Here is a 25,569-nt window from a genome sequence, read left to right as displayed (position 1 = left end):
GCTGGGGGTGGCTGACTCGGCCAAAATGTTTCCTTTTTCTCCTGCTGTTTGCCTGATTCTGCTGTTGAGCAAGCCTGGTGAGTGTCATCAGTGTGCAATCTCATCTGATTTATCTTCCTTTACTCACTCAAACTCAGCCCTTTGCCTATTTTCTTCTGGTGTATTTGGTGTTTCACAACCTTTCACCTCTAAATGCCAAATAAGTGTGAGACATTTGTGTGTCTGGCATCAGATATTATTAATATTTTTATGTGCATAGTTTTTTATGAATATTTAATTTTATCTCAATTGTTTTTACTAGTAATATTCTTTTTAAAGTTACTTTTATTTTTATTTGTTCTTTTGAGTTATACATGACAGTAGAATGTATTTGACATATCATATATACATGGAGTATGACTTCCCATTTTTGTGGTTGTACCTGATGTGGAGTTACACTGTATTCATATATGAACATTGGAGAGTTATGTCTGATTCATTCTACTGCCTTTCCCATTTCCATTCCCCCACCCACTCCCCCTATCCAATCCAGTGAACCACCCCTCCCCCCTCATTATGAGTCAGCATCTGCATATCAGAGAGAACATTTGGCCTTTGGTTTTGGGGGGATTGGCTTATTAGCATGATAGTGTCCTGTTCTGTTCAATCTATTTACTGGCAAATGCCATAATTTCATTCTTCTTTATGGCTAAGTAATACTCCATTGTGTATGGTTCTATATACCACATATTTTTTATCCATTCATCTGTTGAAGGGCACCTAGGTTGGTTCCATATCTTAGCTATTATGAATTGAGTCACTATACATATTGATGTGGCCGCATCACTACAGTATGCTGACTTTAAGTCCTTTGATTATGCCCTGAGGAATGGTACAATTGGGTCAAATGGTGGTTCCATTCTAAGTTTTCTGAGGAATCTCCATACTGCTTTCCAGAGTGATTGTTACAGTTTGCACATCCACCAGCAAGGTAGAAGTGTACCTTTTTCCCCCACATCCTCACAACATTTATTATTACTTGTATTCTTGATAATTGCCATTCCAAGAGTGAGATGAAATCTCAGTATAGTTTTAATTTGCATTTCATTTTAATTTGCTAGAGATGTTGAACTTTTTTTATGCTTGTTGATTGATCATATTTCTTCTTCTGTGAAGTATCTGTTCGGTTCCTTTGCCCATTTATTCATTGAGTTATTTGGGTTTTTGTTTTTTATTTGTTTGTTTGTTTTTTGTTTTCTGGTATGAAGTTTTTTTAGTTCTTTATATATCCTAAAGATTTATGTTCTATCTGAGGTGCAGGTGACAAAAGTTTTCTCCCATTCTATAGGCTCTCTCTTCATGTTCTTTATTGTTTTATTTGCAGTGAGGAAGCTTTTTAGACCATACCATTTATTGATTCATGATTTTACTTCTCACGCTTTAGGAGTCTTATTGAGGGATTTGGTTCCTAAGTTGACATAATGGAAATTCAGGCCTACTTTTTCTAAGTAGGTGCAAGGTCTCAGGTTTATGCATAGGTTTTTGATCCACTTTAATTTGAGTTTTGTTCAGGGTGAGAGATAGAGGTTTAATTTCATTTTGCTGCATATGGATTTCCAACTTTTCCCAGAACCATTTGTTGAAGAGGTTATCTTTTCTCTAATGTATGTTTTTGGCACCTTTGTCTAGTATGAATAACTATATTTATGTGGGTTTGTCTCTGTGTTTTCTATTCTGTACCAATGGTCTTCATGTCTGTTCTGGTGCTAATACCATTGGCATTGAATAGAATAATCTCCAAGAAAAAGCACTCAAAGCTAGAGTGCTATGGCTGTGGCTATCTAGTATAACTCAATATTTTGCTTAGCCATTATATCATTTAAATTACATTTCCAATACTTCATGTATGTATGATATGTCAAAATACAATCTCAATTGTTGAGATTTCTTTCTCAATTGAGAAAGAGAAGTAAAAAGGTATAAAGAGGTAAAGGATATTTGAGCCAGGCCACTACAGAGCCAGAACTTTCCCCCTCCTTATCTACTCTCTGAAAGTTTATACATGGTAAAATATTTATGTAGAGTAACAATGAATAGAAATCCTTGCAGTTTTGCGAATTAAAAATAAATGAGTCAGTTTCAAAAAAAAAAAATCCATTTTTCTCACAGATGCACATTCAAAACAATAAATTTCCAAGGTTTTCTGTTTTTCACCAAATCTCTCCTTTTTAAAATGCAGACCATCGAAATGAACATTCTTATAAGCTCCATAGAGTCCAGAGTGTCTCTTCCAGAGATCCATTAAAAAATTCCACACCAATAAACCACGGCTGCAAGTACAGGCGATGGACTATTTGGGCCTAATGAGATCCTAAAACTGACTTTCAATTACACAGATAGAGGAAATTAACTTTACAGATCAAAAACTGTTACACTGTCCTAGAGGCAGGCCACCTTGAGTACTTCTCCACCCAGTCAGCATAGGAAAGAGGCCTTTACAGCTCATCCTCATCAATCTGACATCTCCTAGATGAACCAAGAAAATGCCCCCTCTTCCCTCAATCATTCCTCTCTGCATCCATCTCAATAGGAAGAGAAATTCTTGGGTTTGGGTAGAGGCTTCTATACCTAAATTTGAGATCCAGTTATTAAACAAACATTGTTTGAGACTAATCAAAAATATATTTTTTAAAATGGCTCAATAAAACAGGTTAATACAAACATGAAGCAGTATATGGATACTTTCAACAGTTGATAGCTTTCATAGACCCTTTAAGACTGTGCAGGGACTCTAACTTTTGGGCAAAGAGCATGTTCTTTTGGGAAGCTTTTTTTTTTTGTACTGAAGATTGACCCCAGAGGTTCTTTACCACTGAGATACATGCCCACATCCCCAACCCTTCTTATATTTTCTGTTGAGACAGGGTCTCCCTAAGTTGCTTAGGACCTTGCTAAGTTGCTGAGGCTGTCTGCAAACTCAAGATCCTCCTGCCTCCACCTCTCACAAAGAACATTCTTAAAACGTTCATTGAAACTGGGAGAGACTGCAAATGCATTAAAACATTTCCAGGACCTGCCTCTATTTCCCTGAACACACTCTTCACTCTACCTATTATCTTTGTATGTACATATCTTCTGCCAAAAATACTGAAAAGGGTCAAATCCTGGGAAGTCGCTAGTTGGCTGTCAACATCCAAAGGAAGCACCTGCTGTAAGAGGTTTCCTGTCTGAGGCCATCTTCTCTTGCCAATTTGTTGCTGTTTTCACAAAGCCTTCAGTGGTGCCTGGGCCTTAGTAGGAACTCAATAAATACTTGTGGAATGTTAAAGAATTAACAAATAAAAGTTCTCATTGTTGATGAAGTGCTCCTTTAACTGCCTGCCTTGCCACAAACCAGCCTTGTCCTGACCACTGGTCTCTGTTCTCTCTGAATCCTTGCCCTGTGTGTCCTAAGGGTTTCCTCAAGTATTTCTCAACTTTCAAGTTCTCAGCCTGGGTTTGGCTCACAGACGCTGACCAGACCAGCAATCTGTCTTAGAATCAGGCTGTTTACTAAAGTGACTTCAGGACTTCACTACTCATAGTCCTAAATTCAAGAGCTACAGTGACGGAAGACCATTAAAAAAAGAAAAGAAAGTAGAATTTGGGAGCAAGAGTTACTAAATGTAATAGCTAGTTCCAAGATGAGTCTCCTGGTATCCAAGCCCTTGTGAAATCTCCTCTCCTTGAACATGGGCTGGGCTTAGTGCTCACTTCTAACACATTGAATGGGGGTAAAAGTTAAAAGATGTCACATCCAAATTTAGTTATAAAAGACTACTGCTTCTCTCTACCCCACCCTGCCCCTTGGATCACCTGCTCTCAGGCAAGCAACCATCATGTGGAGCAGCCCCATGGTGAGCCCTGTCAGGCACAAGACAGAAGCTTCTAGTCATGAGAAGCTGAGATGTGCCAACAATCTCCTGTGCCAGCCGGAGGTAGGTTCTTCAAGCCAAAACAATCCTTGAAAGGACTGCAGACCTGACTACAGTCTCCTAAGAGACTGAACCAGACTCACTCAGTTACAGAAGCCTCGGTTTCTGATGCACAGAAACTATGAGATACTGACTGTTGGTTGTTTTAAGCCGCCAGATTCGAGGGTTATTTGTTACATAGCAAAACATAATTAATATGCTAAACTAGAGGTTAGCAGCTCCTATCTTAAAGGGCCAGATAGTAAATATTCTGAGATTTTTCTGGCCATATGTATCTATTGCACTCTCCGATTCTGCCATTATAGCTCAAAAACAACAAGAGACAATATGCAAATGAGTAGATATGGCTACGTCCCTATAAAACTTTATTTATGAAAACAGTTCAGCCAGCTTGCAGGCTATCATATGCCAACACTCGCTCAAAACCATTGCATTTTTCAGTCTTTGTAGTTTCTAATGTGTTGTTGTCCTGCAACTCTTCCATCAAGAGGGAAATTGAGCCATTTCAGATAATAGCATGTCTTTTCCAGTGTGAAGAAAAGAGCCCTCCCACTAAGATTTAAAAAGTGAAGCTGGTACCTAGAGGAAAGGAAAGAAAGATGCAGGGAAAGAATCTTCCAAGGTCAAGAAGGAGAAGAAATCTACAGTTTTGAATACAAGAGAGTTTAAGAAGAGAACAAAGGGAAGCTGCGTGAGAAGGTCGGATTCCTGGTTTTGCACACCACAGGAAAACACTGTGCACAGACGGGGGAAAATGCTTCAGGTACAATCAGATAGGAACAGGAATCTCGACACAAAATGGCCCAAAACTCAGGGCATATATTTGTTAGAAGAGCCTCCCGTGGATTGGGCATAGCATGCAGAAGATGTTAATAGCTCTCACGTGGAATGAGCCATGGCAGAGTGAAAGGAATCCACTTGGACAGCAGAGTCCAAGGCTGATTATGGATTGGGCCTCAATGACCATAGGCAATGGCAGGGTCTAGGTTAAGCCTCAAGGGACAGATTACATATTTACTTCTTTCTCCTCTCTAGAAAGGATCCTCTGTGACTCTTATTTTCCTTTTCCCCAAATCACCCCTCTCCCAGGGCAGACACAAAAGTTAGGTAGGACCAGCTATAATATCAACACATTTAGCAGAGGCCACCAAACAAAGATAAATGGAAACAGATCCATAACCAGAGGCTGCTCATAAATAAATCAACTTTCCCACATTTCCAGGAAGACACATGGGGCCCCTTCCACCCTGTTTGCCTGTGAACCATCTTTGAAAGAACAGAAGAAAGGACAGGAAATCTGGAAGAGCTACATTTTACCCAACAGTGACGGAGCAACCTCAACCTCCTTTGAAATAGGAAAGGATTGAAATACTTACACTTCATAAGTGTACAGTGCTTTCCCTGACAGCTAAAGGGATGGAGGCTCAGGACAAAGTGTAGCTCAGTCACTGCATTTTGTTTTCTACTACAGCCCAAACAAATTGCTACAAATAGAGTGGCTTCAAACAACACAAATTTATTCTCGTACAATTCTGTAGGTCAGAAATCTCACAGGATCTTACTGGTCTAAAATCATCAGGGCTGCTTCTTTTCTCTCCAGAAAGGAAAAGATCTTAAGGGAGAATAATGTCCCTTTTTAACTTCTAGAGAAGACTGGCATTCTTTGGTTCATGAGAATCTTTCTTAGCATGTTCCCCTGGAACCTCTTTCTCTCCCTATCTTGAAAGGGCTCACCCCTTCTGAGGATCAATGTGATTAGGTTGAGCCCACCACCTGCCAAAGAAGGTAGCCTATCCACAAGCTCGAGGCATGAGAACACAGACATCTTTGCAGAGAGATGGGGAGAACACTCCATCTACCATAGTCATAGAAAATAAATGCTTTATTTAAATTCAGTTGATGGTATGAATAAATGTGAGACCCTGATGATAGTAACCAGCATTTAAGTATAATTTATTTTCCACACATTTTGTAATTTATAAACCTTCCAAACACAACACATACTATAAGAGTAGCTAATTCCTTTCACGGAACTAACACTGAATTAAAAATTCAGAAAAAAAATGCATAGATTATGTCAATTTGAGGCAGCAACATCACCCAAGAAAAATCCAAGGGCTCCCACAGATGCATATCTAACTGAAAATACATTTCCATGTAGAATTCTGCCCAGACTATGAACCTTTTGCAACTGGTGATGGACAGATAAGACTTGCAGAGGAAGAAACTTAGATCTCCCTGGTTTGCTCCAATGAGAGCTTAATGAATCCATATGATCCAACATTAAATGAGGTAGTCTTTTAACTTCTTAAAGGCACCAATCATTTAAGTCATACAGAAGAGTTTATCAAATTATCACCATCAGCTTTAAATTATGGACACTCTAAATTAATAGTACCAATTATTACCATTAATGAGTATATATTACTTGAGCATTTTGTGCTAATTTCGTTAAGTTGGAGGGCTTGCTTTTTGTTTAGGGAGTTTCTGTTTTTTCAGATAAAGAATATTATCTAAATGGAAGCTATGAAAATTATCATTGTTATTCTTTTTTAGATGTTGATGGACCTTTACTTATATGTGGTGCTGAGGATAGAACCCAGTGCCTCACACATGCTAGGCAAGTGCTCCACCACTGAGCCACAACCTCAACCCATCGTTGTTATTCTTTTAAAGCCATCTGTTATTGTTAGAACTTTCAGAAAAGATGTTCAGATGTTTGATCATTGATTCAGAGAAAATGCACCCATGTTGAATATGACTGTCTTATCTTAAATAAGTTTTCAAATATCAGGTTTATCTGAAAGTAGCCAGGTCTGCAAAAACAATATTCCAGATACAGAGAAGGAAACAGTGCATCTGACACTGAGCATAGTTGGAAAATCTTCAATAGAAATGAAATGTTTGAGGTGCATATTGGTTGTGATTATCATTGATGTTATAAACATTGATACACTTGTACTTTCCTGAGGTGCTGAGCTGCTGAAAATAAGTCCATTTTTATTAGAAAATCCTCCTCTTCAGGCAGTTGCATGAAGGCCTAAGCCTGATGTCTCTTTTGTTTGTTTGTTTTTTCCTCCCACTCCCCCCAGTGTCTTTTTGAACACTAATGGAATTTCTTTCTGTCTTTTTCCAAAAAAAAAAAAATCCTTTCTACACAATCCTCTACCTATCCTATAAAAACTTCCTCAAAAGGTGAGAAAAGATTAAAACATTATAGTCTTTTTAATTGTTGTCCACATTTCTGCAGATTCTCATCTTCTGTTGATCTGTCTACTCATCACTTGAAGACCTACAGAGAACAACACAATCAGGTAATTCAACAAAAACAAACTACATACAATGAGTGAGGTGGTGGTGTCCGGTGGACATTTAGTGTATATAAGACATTGTCAAGTAGCTGAACCAAATGTGGATATGATAAAAGAGAAAGTTCTAAAGAAATGCAAAATTGAACTTCACAAAAAATTCCAGAAAGGAGAGATGGCCCTACTGAACATTTAAAGGAAAAATTTAGTGCAAGTATGTAGCATTTTAAATTGAGCCATGAAGATTCAGGAGGTTAATGATTTAGGGAAAGAGTTTACCAGAGTCATCAGGATCAGCAGTAAGAATTCCTGATTTTGCAGAGAATAATAAACAACACACAGATGTTCTCAACCTTAACAAACTGAAATAAATCAACTGTGAATTAGACCACACAGAGTTAGAAAGAGCATAAAGTTTGAGGGTTCAGGGGGTCTAATCACCAAGGTCATTTACTGATTTGATAACCTTAGAGCAACTACTTTACTTCTCTCTAAACCTTAGTTTAATCTTCTGTAAACATGGAATGTGGTAAAAACAAATCAGGAGAACTGTTTATATTTGTAATCAAAAAGCATAGATCCTAGTGTATGGCTGAGTTTGAAATAAATGTTATTTTGCTATATTATTATTGTAAAGTTTCTTCATAGCAAAAAATACCACAGACCTCAGTACTTCCTTATAAGTAGATAAATTTTCTCTTTTAAGATTACTCTGCATCTAACTTCTAAATTCTCTTTCTAAAATTAACTCTGGGATCTGGAGACTAGAATAATAGAAACCTCACATGACATTTTTCCAGGAGCAAGCTACTGAAAAACTACTAAATATAGCAAATATAAAGAGAAGGGAAATGGAAAACTATGGAATATAGGAAATATTGTGGCTATAAAATCATGAAGAAATCATGTGGCAAAAAATTCAAATGATAGAATTTCCTTAATTGCATTTATTTTAAAGAGAAATGTTTTAGAATACTGGGTTTTAAAAGATCTTCACATTTTGGCCCACTATTTCCTATTAAACTGGAACTTCACTATCAGTCCACATACTAGAGATGTGTCATTATCTAAACAATCATTTCCATTTCAAAGAAATCCCAGTACTGTTTTTCTAACAGTTGAGCCATAACTGTGATGTTCCCATGGTTACCGAGAGTTCTAATTTCAGTTCCTCAATATGCGTTTTATCATGTTTGATTGTACAATACTTCAGAATAGTCTCCTCTTAGTTCCACATGTTCTTCTTTCTATTCTTTTTCTTCAATTTTCTCACACCCCATCCCTGTTGAAACTTCCCCTTTTGCTCTTTTTTTGGCTTAACTTTGTGTGCCCAACCTCTATGGTGATCATGTTTCGAGATAATCATTTCAGGGCAAAGAAAACAACGTTAAGGGGAAGGAAATGGGCCAAGATTAGAAGAATCGACTCCTCATCCTTCTCCATGGCACTAGATTTAACCTCATAAATCCAAGGCCCTAGATTTTTTCCCCATGATGGCAAGGAAAAGAGCAAGAAATCTAGACTATGAGATCCTCAGATTCAGCGATTCCACTTTATATTAATTTGAATTTCTCTACTATAATGAATTCTGATGCTCAAAGCTCTGGAGGTTGCTTTCTATAAACATTGAGGTCTTACCCCAGAGTCCACAGAATGGGATTCAGAGGAATTCATTAGGGGCCTGAAATTATGTGTCAAGATGGGGATATGAGTGCACTCGTGAGAGTGTCAACATGCAGCTGAGGCTTTTCACTTTAGTGGGAAGGAGGCCCATAGCCTTAATCAGATTCTCAGACATATCTGTATACCATAGATCATTTAAGGAAATCATTTCTCTTGAGAAAAATCTGTGATTTAGGGAAGATCTCTGTGTTAGTCAGCTTTGTATGGCTGTGACCAAAATACCTGACAAGAACAACTTAGAGTAGTAAAAGTTTATTTTGGCTCACAGTTTCAGAGGTTTCAGTCCATATTCAGCCTACTCCATTGGCCCAGAGCAATAACATTTTATAAGTGTTGCAACATGAGGCCAAACATTATGGTAGAGAGAGTGCTGGGGCTGAGGTGGGGGACAGTTAAGCCCTTTCCTGGCACTCCATTAGACTTACTACCCCTAACTGGGTCCTACCTCCCAGTAGTCCATGCACTTGTCAATGAATTAATCCATCAAATGGACTGATGAGGTCAGAGCCCTTACAATCCAGTCATTATCTAAAAGCGCCACCTCACCTGTGAACAGTCCAGATTCAAACCATAGCAATCTCTGAAGGACCAAGTTGCTAATAAAAATAATTTATGTTGCATTCTAAAATTTGGAATGCATGTTTTGGAAAATCAATACAGAAATATGTAGTAGGACTCATAAAGATGTTCTTCCTCTTGGATCCAGCCATTGCAATGCAAGGAATGTTCCTGCAGGAAGCAAAAAATGTCAAAAAGTAGAGATGTTTGCTTCAATATTATAAATGATGGAGGAAAATTAGAACCCAGTATCAGAGACTGGATAAGCTAGTATTATGACATCAACACTTATGAAATGTTATAAGGCTATAACTACGGATACTCTGAGGAAAATATAAAAATGTGTATGATGAAATATTAAATTGCAAAGTAAATAGGAGTATGTGTGATGTAAGTAAAACCAGGAAAAAAATGTAAACATTTGAAAAAAGAATTTGCAAAATAGTTGAACTAATGTGATTTTTGTTATTTTTAAATCCTCCCCAATTTTAATATGCTATTACATGTTGAATTAAAAATAAAACAGATTTCTGTTAAACATGGGGAATTTAAACATATGTCTTCATCATTTCCTTACCACACTCCATTAAAATAATACTAGGGAGATGGAAAAAAAAGACATAAACCTACAAAGAATATGAGGAAAGAGAATAAAATGACAATATCAAAACTTTAGAATCTATAAAGCCAACAAGTGGGGATGATGAACTTACTAAAAAAGGGGAAAAATTAAACATACCAATAATGGAGTAGGATAAGGAATAAGTTTATCAACTGTAAAGATTGTTGGAAAGTGTGAAAATTGAAGACTTCTTTTACCTCTGGACGGGGAGGGAAGAATTGGGCTGAAACAGGTAGATACTTAAAAGCAACTTCTGAATCAGAAAGCAAAAACCAGTTGCACCCAGATCTAGCAATCCGAACTTGCTTGGGGACCTCCCTTTCACCACCCAAGAAAAATTACTTTTTTATAGAGATTGAAGCAGAGATTGGAGCATACATCATGAAAGTCAAATTAGAAGTGACATACTGAAAATGAAACATTGAAATGATGGCTGACATACTGCATAGTAGGGCTCCATTTTCTGTACCAGCAACCAGTGAGGCCCTTTGGTAGGAAATCTTAGGAAAACCAACCTGTAAGAAAAAACTACAGACACTGATGGTTGTAGATCCTTCAGTGAAACATCCAATCCAATCATACCAGAATGAAGCTTACCAGAGTCTGCAGTCAGCCTTCTGGTGCATCAAAGTTGTGCATGAGAGAAGACCCAGAGAGCACAAATATTTGAGGAAACTTCTAACAAACAATAGCAACCACACCAAACAATCACTAAAAGAAACCAGGAGAGATGAGAAAGTAGAGACAGAAAAACCCTTCCCCAAATAAATTATTACCCCAGCAGAGATAAATAATTGCTTCTATGGAACGGAAGGCAAGATATTATTTTTAATAGACTATTAAGACAAGGAGCAGTTCTTGATATTAAAAATATGATACAAAAAAAAAGTTAAAGTGTGGTAGAAGGATTAGAGGGTAAGGAAGAGAGTGATCCAGAAAGTAAAATAAAAGATAAAGAATGAACCAGAACCACAGGCCAGAATGTCCAACAGATGCTTCAGAAGAAAAGAACAAAGAAAACACTGGGCAAGTTTTGTCAAAGAAATAATCTAAGAAAATTTATAAGAACTGAGCTTGCACGATTCTCAATACAATGAAGACCGGTCAATCTACACCCAGACACAAAATCATGAGCTTCTGAAATACCAAGAGTGAAAAGGTCTTAGATCCTCCAAAATCAGAAAGAAAAATAGATTACACACATAAGCAGAGAATCAGACCCATGTCATGCTTTGGTGGTAGAGAAATGCTTTAAAAAATTCTAAGAGAAAATGACTTTCAATATTGAACCCCATGCCCGAATTATTCATCAAGAGTGAGAACAGACCAAGAATATTCCAGACATGAAAGATTCCAAGTAAATAAATAAATGTCTGTCATGTGCCCTTTCTCTGGAACTGATGGAGAAAGTAAACAAGAAAGAGGAACAAGGAGGCAGAAAGAAGGAAACAGAATCTCTAATTCAGGAGAGAGTTGAAGGGGTTTTCCATGATAGTGAGGGATATATACTACAATGGCCACTCTGCTGCACTAGACAGCACCAAACCCCATCCTTCCAAGAGGGAGACATCAATGCTTTTCAATGAGCTTGTAAGATAGTTTGATGTGTTTGGATACATTGGGAGAAGTTTTACAATTCTGGCAAAATGTTTGATGTTGAACTATGATAGGTACCCATGAAATTAAACAAAAGGGAGGAAATGATACAATGTTGCTCCATGAAAAACAAAATTTATATAGAAAGGAAAGTGAATCAGAGAACACTACCCAGTTCATCAGCGAATAAAGTCTATCTAGTTATAAAAATATATCCAACTTTGTTTTCTCCCTTCTTTTCTTAGATTTGCTTGTATTTTCCCCTAATAATGATATCAATGAATTCTTAATCTTTCTTTTAAATACTGAAGACATTTCAAAGTTACAAATGTAAATAAAATATAAATAGATTAAGAAGTAAATTAAGACTTTCTTTAAAAAAAACAGTCGTAACCAAAAAATGACTTTACTGTTAAAAAAAAAAATTGAAACCTATGGTTCTATACCTAGTCAAATTAGCAATCAAATATAATGTAAAGTAAAAACATTTAAGATACAGAAAGATTCAGAATGTTTACTTTCCACATGTCCTCTCCTCAGGAACTTATTTAGGGATGCTTTCCAGGAAAAGAAGGGAGGAAACCAAGAAAGGGAAACTTCAAGCCAAGAAATGGGGGAACTCATGCCAGAAAAATAAGAATTATCAGTCACTAGATGAAATCGACAAAGAGTTCAAAGAAACAGTCAGAACAGATGAGCAAAGAAGCACTCAAGAAATAGAAGAACTTCTTAAATTTGATACTTCGGAATTTAAAATGTTTAAGTCCTCGATAAAGACGTGCAAACTAGAAAAAAAACGTATTAGAAACTCAAAAAAATTTTTTTAAAAGAGCAATTTAAGAATGAAAATCAGTGTATCATTTATGCTATGAACATTCATTTAATATCATTAAAATATGAACATTTGCTTTGTTGATCCCTTCTTTAAACTGAATCTCTACTATTAGTTTTATCCATAGAGCTTTTGATAAGACTCAGACAGAAAACAGCTGATTGATTTGAGTAAGATTCATAAACTATGCAAAAACACATGAAATTGTCAATTTTTGAAATTTTCTGGTCTATAAAAGTGCCAATTTTTTAAAATATTTATATTTTAGTTTTAGGTGGACACAATATCTTTATTTTATTTTTATGTGGTGCCCCAACCCCAACCCCAAAAGGCCAATTTTATATAGTTCATTCTAACACTTTAAAAAAAATAAGATTGAAATCTTGTCATGAAAATCAGAGACCCAAACAAGTCTTTTACTTGGTGGATAACAGAAAGGACACATAGGAGTAATGCATGAAATACTGGCAAGCAAATCCAGGATATTTCTGAAGAAGGAACTCTGATCTCCTCACAACATAAACCCACACCTAAAGATTACTACTTGCTACCATTCCAAATGAGAGAAGGTTATACCAACCATCCTGTTAATGGCCCCATGTATTGACAACTTCAGCAAATATGAGTATCCATTGATTGAATGGTTTCTTGCATTTATAATGTCATAAATAGCTGCAAAACAAGACTACCCACTGTATCCACAGAATTATCCCTGTGCTGGAGAAACAGTGGATGTTCAATATTAATTAATAGTGTATAAAATTGGTTCATGAGGTTTCAAACAAAAAATATGGATACATCAATTTATACACTGAAAACGGTGCAGTTAGAAACATCAATGGAATGCCTAGATAAGTAAATTATTAATAATAGATGTCTACTTGAGAATAATTTACATACTTCTTAAATGCATAAGTGATATATATGATTAGTTGCCTACGATATGCACTCTGTGCGAGCTACTACAGAAAAATACATAGCTCAGTTTCTTTAGGCAAGCAACTTTAATCTAGCCGGTGAAAGATATATTATAAAGGTAGCATACTAGCCCACAAGTCATGTTCTAATAAAGTACTGAATGAATAAAATTGGCATTTAGTTAAGCATTATATATTGTGTTGAATTTATTCTCCATGAAAATCAAACAGGAAAGAAGTCAAGAAGCCCAGATTTCAGTCTCGACTGTGACATTTCCTAGTAAGAATGTAAATTACTTTATTTAACAGGGTTAAGTTTGTTTATTTTGCTGGATCACACACTTTTCAGTTCTCGAAAAATTTGAACTAATGGTCAACACCACACTAGGAAGTAATAGTGTCCTTTTCAGGGCTTGGAAGAGCTTTTGTGGAAAGATCTCAACAGATGTTAGCCTCAATTTGCATTTCAAGGGTTTTTAAAAAATGTTTTAAATATCATAGTACTTTAAACACTCCAAAAAGCCATGTACTAGATGTTAACACATTGGAAACCACCAACTTATATTTCCAGTTTGACTCATTTTTTAATGGGTCTCAGAATAAAGGCTTCTACAAGAGTATCCTGAGGTTACATGGTAATCTGCTAAACAAATCTTGTTTATAGTTCATTTGCAAGGCTAATTATAATTTTTATACAATGTAAAAATACTAAAATAAATTAGATTTTAAGGATTATGTGAAATCAAAAGTGTCACAGTAGCTCTGATTCCATATTTTGTGTTAATCAAATGAAAACACACCACTGATTTCATTTATTGCCTATGTAATGAGTAAATTAGTTCAGTTTGAATTCATCAAGTTATTATTACTAATAAAATATGCTCTACTTCTTTACAGTAGAGTATCATTTAAGATTGTATTTGATGCATGGAAATGGAAGGAGACCCTCAGAGTTATACAAAAGTACATACAAGAGGAAGTGAGGGGAAGGGGAAAAATAATACAAGGGGGACAAACGAATGTCAGTAGAGGGGGCAGAGAGAGAAGAGGGGAGGGGAGGGGAGGGGGGATAGTAGAGGATAGGAAAGGCAGCAGAATACAACAGACACTAGTATGGCAATATGTAAATCAATGGATGTGTAACTGATGTGATTCTGCAATCTGTATATGGGGTAAAAATGGGAGCTCATAACCCACTTGAATCAAATTGTGAAATATGATATATCAAGTACTATGTAATGTTTTGAACAGCCAACAATAAAAAATTAAAAAAAAAAAAAAAAGATTGTATTTGAAGGGAGTTATTTCTGCTAAAAAATTCATTAGAAAAGATAATCTGAAAAATATTACACAAATCAAATAGTGTATGATTCTCAAAATTCTGCTGTACAACAAAAACCTAACTATCTTGTGTCCTGAGATGTTATAATATCACTTGTTATGCACACCAGATGTAAGGCAACTACCAGAATTTGCTTACTAGTTAAAAACTCTTTCTCTTCCCACTTGGTTTTGCACAACACCTGCAATTTAATCAGGATGTTTTTGGGTGTGCCTGCACTTCCCTGTCAACATTCAGTTTTGGGCAAATGCCAACCTGTAAGAGATTTTCATCTTGAGACTGTTTCCCGTCTTGCAACATCGGCTGTACTCTTGCCAAAAACATCAACCTACTGAGGAAACATCCCCTTTTACTCACTCCCATCTGTTTCTTGATTCAGATAATCAACACTTAGTCCAAATGGGTCCACCTTTTAAGAGATGTTGTTAATACCCTTATCTATTTTTTTCTCTTCCTCTCTTTCTTATTTCTTTCTTTCTTTTGTTCTTTTGTTCGTTCATTCATTCTTTCTTTCTTCACTTATTTATTGTGGTGCTAGGGATTAAACCCAGAGCCTCTCACAGGCTAAGCAAGTGCCCAACTACTGAACTACATCCCCAATCCTTGATTTTTGTCTTCTGACAGAGGACTCAAAAGATTTATAGCTTCCAAAATATCCATCACACTAAGAGAACTTGGCTTTTTAGTTCTGCCCAGGAATAGGAAAGCCATTTCTCTTCTTCCCCCACTAGAGTCTTTTTTAAAATGATGGTATTTTTTCAGCTCAATAGTTGCTCCTTGTTACATGTCATCAAGGAAAAGCAAACTGAAACAACAGTGAGATTCCAGTAGCAGTGAGAAGCGATGGTGAGACACTAGTGTACAAGCCACGAAACACCTCTTAGAATGGCCCAAATCCAGGACACTGACAGCAACAAATACTGATGAGGATGCAGAGCACAGGAGCTCTGGTGAGAATACAAAATGGTACACCCAGTATAGAAGATAAGTTGGCTGTTTCTTGTAAAACTAAAACTTCTTTCCATATGATCCAGCAATCACACTCCTTGGTATTTTCCCAAAGGAGTTGAAAATTCATGTTCACACAGGAACCTGCTTATAAGTGTTTGGCATCCATTCATAACTGCCAAAACTTGGATGTAATCAAGACATCCTTCAGCAGGTGATGGATCAATTCTGGCATATACAGATAATGGAATTTCATTCAGTGCTAAAAAGAAATGAACTATCTAGACGTGAATCAGATGAAGGAAACTAAAATGCATATTACTAAGTGGAAGAAGCCAATCTGAAAAGGTTATATACTGTATGCTTTCAATTTTATGACATTCTGGAAAAGGCAAAAGTATGAGAAGAGTTTTAAAAAATCAGTGGTTGCCAGAGTTAAGAAGGAGGAAGGAAGGAAAAGTCAGAACACAGAGAACTTTTATTATATTCTGTATAATAGCATAGTGGTACATTTGTATCATTATACATTAGTGTAAACCCATGCACAACAGGAAGAATGATCTGAGGGTGAAAGACAGACTTTGAGTGATTACACTGTGTCAATGTAGGCTCATCAATTCTAACAAATGTACCATCCTGGGGGGGCGGGGGATGTTGTATTGGGGAAAGCTGTGCACACAGAAGGTAAGGAGGAGTATATGGAAAATTACTGTAACTTCCTCTCATTTTTTTTTTTGTGTGTGTGTGTGTGAATCTAAAACTGCTCTAAAAAATTAAGTCTCTAAAATCAAATATCAGCTTTTGTTATGGTTTGGATATAGAATATCCCTTGCAAAAAAAGACATGTGTTTAAGACTTGGTCCCCAGTGCAGCAACGTCCTAAAGGTGGGGTTTTGAGGGACTGATTGAATCACTAGGACTCTGACCCCATCTTGGATTAATCCACTAATAGTTGAATGGTCTACAAGGAGGTGGTAGAAACTAGGCCCAGTTGAAGGAAGTATCTCCTTCATGACTTGTCCCTGACCCCTTTCTCTCTCTGCTCCATGGCTGCCATGATTTGAACAGCTTTCTTCTAACATGCCCTTCTGCTATGAAGTTCTTCTTCACTTCAGACCCAAAGCAATAAAGTCAATTGACAATAGACTGAAACCATGAGCCCCAAATAAACTCTCCTCTTTTAAATTGTTCATGTCATGTATTTTGGTCATGGTGATAAAAAGCTGAGTGCCTACCTACCCACATGCTTTGTGCTTGTATATACAGTGGACATTCCTCACTAAGGGTGATGATATCTGGGAGCCAATTTCCTAGTAAATGGATATTCTAGTTCTGATCACCAAGGAATGCCTCAATGTGTTAAAAGGATAAACTTAAACTGAAACCATCCTGTTGAAGACGGGCAAGTTTTCCTGAGAAAGAAGTTATGGGCAATAAAGTTATATTTATCTAGATTTGGGTCTATATTTGGCTAAAAAGACTTTTTCTCCATCACCATTCCACTTTACTAGCAGAGAAAACTGTGATTGCTCAAATTGCTCAAAGATGTTACATGTTTATACTTTTTTGAGAATCTTAAGATCAAGAGGAAAAATGCACCTAATAGGAACCGTCTGCTGGAGTCGTAAACAGGCCTAGTTCAGATAAGATGTTATTAAATCTGGTGAATAATTTATACTTGGATATTTTAGAGACTACAAATACTAAAAAGCTACTACATTCAATGATTTTTTTATAATATTGAGAATAAGATGTTATAAGTTGAAAACAAAATCCAATATCTGTTTTCCTAGCATGCATAGATTATTCACTGGTTACAAATTAAAAGAAAGTTTATCTTCAAATATCTAAAAAAAGTAATAATAATGAATAAGGTAAGTCATAAGACTAAAGAATAAGTTGAAAACTCTTTCCTGTGGCCTCCGTTACACTTTTCATACTTACAAACTGCTCCCCTAGTTCTTTCTGTACAAATCTCTCTGGACCTATTTTTGCTCCTCAACATAGCTGGTTTCCTGCCTGCTTACAAAATTTCTACCTGCCATTCCTTTTTCTGGAATGCTCTTCCCTAATTCTTCCCAATACTTAACCACAGTAATGAGGAATTTTTAAAATAAATTAATTTATTTTAAATGATACCTAAAATATAAAAATCATACATATTTATGGAGAAGTACCATGTACTGTTTTGATACATGCTTATGTCATGCAATGTGTAAATCAGAACAAACATCAGTCCCCTTTAACATTCATCATTTTTTTTAAGGTAAAAACATTCAAAACCCTTTCTCCTAGCTTTTTGAAGTATTCAGTGTATAATTATGCCCTGTAGTCACTGTATTGTGCAAGAGCACACCAGAGCTTCTTACTCCTCTGTAACTATAACTTAATACTCATCAATCAGTCTCTCCCCACACTTCTCTCCCCACCACTCTTCCCAGCCTCTGATAACAATCAAATACTCTAGACTTCTATGAGGTGAAATATATAAATATATATATATATTTTCCCACATAAAATGAGATCATAAGAGTAAGAACTTTGTAAAAGCAGAGACTCGAGAGCCTGAATCCTGGGACACAGTGAATTAACACATGTAAATGACTAGAAGGTAATTAAAGGCTTAATTATTGTACATCACTGTTGTTCTGGTTGTCATGGCTAGCCAGCTATCGGACAGTGAATCCCCACAAAGAAGTCTCCGCTGAACATTGAATGCAGAGTTTCTCCTGCCACACTTCCTTTTCCAACCTGTCAATCTCTGTCACATCACATTTCCAGTTTTCTTCTTGCAAATGAGGTTTGTGTCAGAAGCAGCATTTTATAGAAAGTCTAAATTCCTAGGGACTAGCTTATTTTTAATACTAAGAAATATTTTCTCTGGTTTTCACAGGTAAAAAGAACATATATACATATATAAAATATATGTGTGTGTGTATATATATATACACATATGTGTGTGTGTGTGTGTATATATATATATATATATATATATATATATATATCCTGTCACAGTGGTGGTGACAAAAAGCCTACTTATTTTTAAGTGAATAGAATGACAGCGTAAGTGGCACGCTGGCGCTGTGGTTTCTTGTTGTGGGAAAAGGGGCCGGAATAAGGAAACACATGATTATATGTAATGTGCTGTCTTTCTTCGGGCAAGTCAATGGAATACTATCTCCTGGAGACAGTGGCTAGGAACATAATGAGACTTTTCATATTTTGAAATCTAAGATAATGACATCGAGTAAATTAAATTTGTGTGAGAAGGAAAGGTTGAGAAAGAAGAGTCTTAGGAATCATATTCCAGCCACCTCTCAGAGACTACAATTTTTTTGGATTCCTTCAAGAAAATTATAAAATTTTTACTTTATGAAAACCATTGCCCAAAAATAAGGTAGTGGCTGAAAACCTAAATACATTCCAGAGATTTTAGATAAACTCTTGCACAATCGTTGTAGTGAATCATTAGAGTGTTTAGCTTCTAACTTTTGAATATTTTCCTTCCTGGAGACAAATCCAGAAAGCAATGGATTTTGGTGCTCATCCAAGGAAGAAAGTCCTGGGGTAGAACTGATGGTTGCTCTGACAAACCCATCCCCAATATAAGCACCGTGACATTCTGTTATTCCTTCCACCCATCCCTTTCTCAGGTCATTATTTTCCTCCTCTTCATCTTTAGATCAAATGAGGAAAAAAAAGGGAACATCGCAGTGCAAAGTGGATTTAAGTCAGGATATTTTACAACATAAATTCTTTCCTCTTCTTCCCACACTTAAATCTCCAGTCTGAGTTCACCCTTTTAGAGAGGTTGAGTCCAGATCTCTGGATTTCTCAATGATCGTTCCGCCAAATGCTTTTCCAGTACTTCTCACCATCATAGCTCCAGTCATCACAGGCAACCCAGCCTTCTCATTTCACAATCATTTCTTTTACAAACAAGAAAGCTAAAGCCAAGAGAGAGAGAGTGAACCACTTATCGGGTTTATTCCAAATAAGAAGATGATATCAAAACTTATGACCAATAAATTTCTTGACTCACAGATGAAGTGAGAGACAAGTTGCTTCATTTGGTGCTGGAAATAACTCCTTCTTCTCAAGTTTGCTTGTATAGGGCTCCCAGGATACAGAAGCCTCACTCTTGCATAACCATGTGGAGTGGGAGAAAGGGAAAGTCATGTCCTCTGATGGTGGGTGGGAGGCAATTTAGAGGGAGAGGATGGGTGGAGTGGGTGGAAGGCTAACCGTGGAAGGATGCTGCATGGGTTGTAAAGAAACAGTGGAACCTTGGGCCAACAGGTCTGAGTCAGCCCCAGGAAATAGATCATCCTCTTCAACTTTGTCTTTGCAAAGGAAAGGTTTTTTACTCACTGTGTCTAACACCCTACTCTAGGAGCATTGAATACATTTTCTCATTTAATTCTCACCACCATCCTAGAATAAAAGCATCACTACCTTTATTTTAGGATTGATGCTAATAAAGATTGAAGAGATTAATTAACTGGCCCAATTAATTAACTAGCTACTACATGGATAAGCCTAGCTGTCAAGCTAGACCCTCCTGATACTAAAGCCTTAAGCAAAGATAACCAAGCTTCCCATAGGGGAGAAAATTTCTATGGAGAAAAATTGAAGGCCTGTATATACAACTGACTTCATCACTGTGAGCTCCTTGAAAACACAGATTTTTGTTGGTGGTGCAGTGGTTTTCATATCCAAGTTGTCAAAGGATAAAAAATCCTGGTATGCATATCCAATAAATGTGCTTTACTTCTGTATAATGTTCATATTAGCAAGGGGCTGGTTGTAGCTAATAAAAGTAGCAACAGGAGCTGATAGACAAGTGGCAACAGAAAGATCTCTGTCCCTACCATCACTTAAATGTCTCCAAAGGATCAGGGGCAAAGTTAATTGTGTAAGACAGCTTTGACAGGCAGAAATACTCACCAGTATACTCACCAGTATGACTAGAAGACAGTTTTGAGATTAGTCTGTGTTGAAAGAGAAGTCCGAAAAGAAGTCTTATCAAAGAACCAAGGGTCAGCATCCTCTGTCCTACTTTTACCATTAATCATGTGGCCTGTAAGCTATGTTAACTATCTGCTTCTATAACAAAATACCCTAGATAATTGACTTAAAAAGAGAAAAGATTTATTTTGATTCATGGTTTTGGAGGCCTCAATTTATGACCAGTTAGCTCCATTATTTCGGCCCTGTGGCAAGAATGCATGGTGGAGGAGGAGAGATAAGAAAGAGAGAAAGAGAAACAGAGAGATATAGAGACAGACAGAGAGAGGGACTGGTGTCCCACAATTCCCTTCAAGAGCATGCATGCATAGAGCCTGAAATCTCCCACTAGCGCCCCACACACACACTTGAAGTTTACACCACCTTCCAATAGTGCCATGCTGAGGACAAAGCTTTTAACATATAGGCCTTTGGGGGACATTTCAGATCCAAACTATAACAGAAGGTAGCAGGTGTGTGTTGTGCTATTATTGGCCTCATACTATTGTGTATATATTTTGGTCCTTTTTCAATGCTTCTCATTCCTGCTATTACTATGTTCTTCAAAATGCAACATGCATCTCTAAATCATGAGAAAGTTAATTCAGAAGCTTAAAAATAAATACATTGAAACCCCTTAATCTCCCTTTTTTCAATTTATATGCTGCAATAAATGATATCCACCATAAATTATTCAATAAGTTCTTTATAGACTATCCTCACAGAGATTTGAGAAATTAAATCATGCACATAATCTACTGTATTTTATTTTCTAAGAACAGACTACAGGAGAAGAAATCACTATCGATACTATGACCTTTTCAAACTTTCTCTGAAAATGATAATACTTCTACTTATTTAACTGTCAAAAAATATTTGCTATGTACCAAACCCTACACTAACATTTTCTATCTACCAAAAAATATTTGTTATAATACCAAGCTCTGCTAAATGATTTTGAGGATTCAGGGGAATATAAGAAAAAGGCTTTGCAACTGTATTCAAAATCTAGGTGGAGAAGGAAAACAACCCACGTCAAGACAAGCAGGATAAGAACAGCATGTGCAAACTTCAGGTGAGTAACCAGGACTGCAAAAGAGGAGACAAGAAGAGAGAGCCAACACACCTTTACCTCCAGTGACCAGGGAAGCTTTCATGAAGAGACATGATCTAAAACTTGAAGGATTGGCTGAGAGGAAAAAAATATAAAAATTATTTTATTAATTGCTCTTACATTACACAGTGTGGTGTTTCTCCCTGACTCCTGATACTCTTCTTAAATCTCTTCTTCCATTTAGTTACTCTCCCAAAACTAGAAGTCATCTATGATACCTCCCTCTCCCTCACTCCCCTGCATCCAATGCATCAAGTCCTTTTGACTTCCCTTGCAAATGAATCTCCAATGCAACCATTTTTCTCTGTTTCCACTGCTAACTCCCTAGCCACAAGACCTCTGCATTAACCTCTATCTCATAAGGCTGCTCTTGCTTCTCTCCAAGCTTTTCCTTTTCAGCAGCCAATGCAATCTTCCATTAAACACAAATAGGCTTCTGTCCTGGCTGATATCACTCAGTGACTCGTCCTAGCCCTTGAAATAACATGGATTGCCTTTAACAGTCTCCTCAAGGCTCTGCAAATTTCTGGTCCTCATTGGCTTCTACAGCTTCATACTCAACCATTCTCTCCTGGAAACAAACAGCAACCTATCTGGACTCTGTAGCTGCACAAATAACCAAGTATTCCCTGCCTAAAGTTCTCCCCCCTCAACATTTTCTTGGATGGCTTCTATCTAACTATTATCTTAAACATCTTAAACATCCTTGCAGAAGAAAAGGCTTTGCATAACTAATTACCAACCCTCCCACCACCATTCCTGATAATCTTTCTCAAAATGCCCTGCACTTTACAGTTATGTATGTAGGGTTTTACTTAAAGACTATTTTTCCCTTCAATAGATGAATGGATAAAAAAAAATGTGGCATATGTATACACAATGGAATATTACTCAGCAATAAAAGAGAATAAAATCATGGCATTTGCAGGTAAATGGATGGCATTAGAGAAGATAATGCTAAGTGAAATTAGCCAATCCCAAAAACCCAAATGCCAAATATTTTCTCTGATATAAGGAGGCTGATTCCTAGTGAGGTAGGGAAGGGGAGCATGTGAGGAATAGATGAATTCTAGATAGGAAAGAGGGGTTGGAAGGGAAGGCAGGGGGTAATTAATGATGGCGGAATGTGATGATCATTATTATCTAAAGTACAGGTATGAAGACACAAATTGGTGTGAATATACAGAGATATGAAAAATTGTGCTCTATATGTGTAATAAGAATTGTAATACATTCCACTGTCATATATAATAAATAAATAAATAAGACTATTTTCCATTAGTCTCTAATTTGAACCATAGCAGGAATAATGTATATTTTATTTACTACATATCTCCACTATCTAGATCCCGTAATAAAAATTAAATGAAAAATTAAATTGCCCAATTTCAACAGCTAAATTCATTTTCATTTTTCTCAAGAGTACTGTTTCACAGTTTACTGTTAAGTGTCAAAACAAGTATCTAACTTAAAAAGTTCTACAAGTTTTTTCAACATCCTGTACATCTTCTCATTGGTCAATGCTACAAGCCCCCTCCCTTTCTCCCAAATATGAATAATTAAAAAAATAAAATAAAAGTCTCATACTGCTGGGGTGGAAGTGTAGCTCAGTGGTAGAATGCCTGCTCAGCATACACAAGACCCTGGATTTGATCCCCAGCACTAAAAAAAAAAAAAAAGAAAGAAAAAAAAAATTCCTTGTTTCATACAACCCCAAAAGCACTTTATTTCACACTTTAGTTTCTGAATGTCTTTTTTAAAAAATTGTTTCATTCTTTCTGGTTTTACTTCTAAACTTACTCCAAATATGCAAAGCTGAATCACAACTTCAGAAATATTTCCACCTTTAATTTTAACATCCAGAAGAAAGATAAACCTCCCAGAATCCTCAGAGGGAAAGAGAGAGAAAGGAAAACTCAGACTCCCAGAGATGAAGAGAATGAAGTAACAGAAGCTTGGAAATCAAACCCTCTCCCTAAACAGGTTTCCTATCCCCAGGACTTAAAATACACGCCCTTTCTTCCCCTGAACTCACTCTTCATATTTTATCAAAAACATTCATAGGTGCAATAGTTCCATGGAACAAAGGTACTAGAAAAACCATGCATCCTCTCTAAACATATATCCCAAGATTGTCTTAAAAATTAAAATAGTGAACTGAGTGCTTATCAGTCAGCCACTTTTCTAAACGTTCTACCTATAGTAAAACACTCAGTTCTTTCCCCAGAAATCCTATGTAGTAGGAATTGTTTCTATCATTGTTCTAAGGAAAGTAGGCTCAAAGAAGCTAAATAACTTGTTTAGCCTCACAGAGCTATTAAGCAACAGAGTCATTTTTCAGAGATAAAAATGTTACATATCCGCTCTTGCATCATTCTGCCCTTGTAACCTACACCAGGTATTTACAAGAAGACTTATCAGATAACCTCAGCAGATAGATTCGTTCAATCCTGTGCTGGGGTTAGGAGCTTCAAGAATGAGTAATTATTCTTTCCCTCCTAGAGATTAAAATTCAATAAAGAGACAAAATAATGGATAGTATAAGAGACTCACCACAGGAGTCTCTGTGAACATCTTCTCAGGGAAAGTCACATCTGATCTGGGTCCATGGTCTCACAAGTAATGTGGAGCCCTGACCATACACCCTTAACTCTGAGTGATCACCTTTAAAATTACACACAGTAAATTTTAAACCCCAACTTTAGAAACCAACAGAACAAAAAGAATGAGTGAAGAAGTAATGTAGTAATTAATTATCACTTGTCCTTTGGGATCTGTTGCAAAACCCCCAGCGGATGCCCAAGTGGTTGATAGTACCAAACTATCTCTGTCTCTGTCTTTCTGTCTCTCTGTCTTTCTCTCTCCATATATATCTTTTTCTAATACATATATTCCTATGATAAAGTTTAATTTCTAAATTAGGCACAATAAGAAATTAACAAGAATAACTAATAATAAAATAGAAAAAATATAACTACACTGTAATAATATGTATGTGGACGTGCTCTCTTTCTTACTCTCAAAACATCTTTTTGGAACACAGTTGGCTGAAACTGTGAAGGCAAAACTGTAGATAAGGGAGGTTTTATGGTTTGGATATTAGCTGTCCCTCAGAAGTTCCTGTATCAGTGCAGGAGTTAAAATGATCAGGCTATGAAATCTATAGAATAAATTATGGATTAATCCGTTTAATGGATTAATAATTTGAATGGATTGCTGGGTTGTGAGCACGACTGGAAGAAATGGGTCACTGGGAGGTGTACCTTGAGGTCTAATATTTTGTCTCGGGCTCTTTCCACTCTCTGCTTCTCAGCTGCCACGAGCTTTGAAGATTTTCCCTGCCATGCCCTTCTGCTGTGATGTTCTGCCTCACCTCAGGCCCAGAGCAATGAAGTCAGCCAGCCATGGACTGAACTTCTGAAATCATGAGCTCGGAATAAACTTTTCCTCCTTCTAGTTGTTCTGGTCAGATATACATAAGTCACAGCAATGAAAACCTTGAGTAATACAGGGGACTACTATAGTGAAAGGGTTGTCATGTGGGAGAGCAGTAGAAAGAAGGCTGAAGCTTAAAGCCTAGAGTTGGGGCCTGCCAGGGCAAGGAGTGTATTTGCTCCACGGAATCTCAAAATGGCTTAGACTGGAATCACAAGGCACCTCTCAAGGCAGCTTAAAAAAAAAAAAACCTG

At 36.7% G+C, this 25,569-nt stretch overlaps 1 long non-coding RNA gene across 2 annotated transcripts; it reads left to right on the top strand.

Moving 5' to 3' along the window:
- LOC114100714 (uncharacterized) lies at positions 1-25,316 on the top strand. 2 transcript variants are annotated; one of them, XR_003584659.2, is made up of 4 exons: positions 1-77; positions 7,204-7,267; positions 21,779-21,841; positions 25,194-25,316. It is a non-coding gene; the product is annotated as an uncharacterized lncRNA (long non-coding RNA). The 2 variants fall into 2 exon arrangements; XR_011706917.1 differs by lacking the exon at positions 1-77 and adding an exon at positions 3,870-3,956.
- Positions 25,317-25,569: the final 253 nt, after the last annotated feature.

Source organism: Marmota flaviventris, chromosome 3 (assembly GCF_047511675.1).
Source record: "Marmota flaviventris isolate mMarFla1 chromosome 3, mMarFla1.hap1, whole genome shotgun sequence".
Lineage (NCBI taxonomy): Eukaryota > Metazoa > Chordata > Mammalia > Rodentia > Sciuridae > Marmota > Marmota flaviventris.
The sequence above is the reverse complement of the archived record's forward strand: the minus strand, read 5'-3'. Positions and strand labels throughout refer to the sequence as shown.